At 62.2% G+C, this 1,078-nt stretch overlaps 1 non-coding gene across 1 annotated transcript; it reads right to left on the bottom strand.

Annotated features, from left to right (window-relative positions):
* Positions 1-807: 807 nt before the first annotated feature.
* Positions 808-963, bottom strand: LOC119346117. The gene has a single exon (XR_005167372.1). It is a non-coding gene; the product is annotated as a 5.8S ribosomal RNA (ribosomal RNA).
* Positions 964-1,078: the final 115 nt, after the last annotated feature.

The following is a 1,078-nucleotide window of genomic DNA, read 5'->3' as shown; positions in this document are numbered from 1 at the left end:
TTCGGCGCGCGGGTACCGGCCGTGCCGACGACGGCCACCGGGGGCACCTAGGGCCCCCGGGCTTTGGCCGCCGGCGCGGCCGACAACAGTCCACACCCCGAGCCGAGCGGCGGACCAGCAAGAGCCGTTCCGCATACGGCCGGGGCGCATCGCCGGCCCCCATCCGCTTCCCTCCCGGCAATTTCAAGCACTCTTTGACTCTCTTTTCAAAGTCCTTTTCATCTTTCCCTCGCGGTACTTGTTCGCTATCGGTCTCTCGCCTGTATTTAGCCTTGGACGGAGTCTACCGCCCGATTTGGGCTGCATTCCCAAACAACCCGACTCATTGACGGCGCCTCGTGGGGCGACAGGGTCTGGGCCGGACGGGGCTCTCACCCTCCCAGGCGCCCCTTTCCAGGGGACTTGGGCCCGGTCCGTCGCTGAGGACGCCTCTCCAGACTACAATTCGGACGGCACAGCCGCCCGATTCTCAAGCTGGGCTGCTCCCGGTTCGCTCGCCGTTACTAGGGGAATCCTTGTAAGTTTCTTCTCCTCCGCTTATTTATATGCTTAAACTCAGCGGGTAGTCCCGCCTGACCTGGGGTCGCGGTCGAAGCGACGTGCGCTTCGTTTGTTGGGTCGTTCAAAGGCCATAATGCCAGCTGCGCGCCGGATGCACTGCATTGATAAAGCGAGGACGCCCACCATGCGCTGTGTCCGACGCGGTACACCGGCAGCCCAATCTTCGGTCCACCGCCCCTTGAGAGACGAGGGACCAGATGCCGCATCCCGATTCCCGTTGAGGGTGGTTGGGAGCGTGTTTTGGCGTGACGCCCAGGCAGGCGTGCCCTCGGCCGAGTGGCCTCGGGCGCAACTTGCGTTCAAAGACTCGATGGTTCGCGGGATTCTGCAATTCACACCAGGTATCGCATTTCGCTACGTTCTTCATCGATGCGAGAGCCGAGATATCCGTTGCCGAGAGTCGTGTGGATTAAATAGCTTTGCAACACGAGGGACGGCTAGCAAGCTAGCCATGCCCCCGGGTTAGGCACAGTGTTCCTTGACGCCTTCGGCGCCGTGGGTTCTTTTACCCCGAGCC

The sequence above is a fragment of the Triticum dicoccoides genome, unplaced genomic scaffold (assembly GCF_002162155.2).
Source record: "Triticum dicoccoides isolate Atlit2015 ecotype Zavitan unplaced genomic scaffold, WEW_v2.0 scaffold40266, whole genome shotgun sequence".
NCBI classification, from domain to species: domain Eukaryota; kingdom Viridiplantae; phylum Streptophyta; class Magnoliopsida; order Poales; family Poaceae; genus Triticum; species Triticum dicoccoides.
This window is presented reverse-complemented; position numbering and strand designations above follow the sequence as displayed.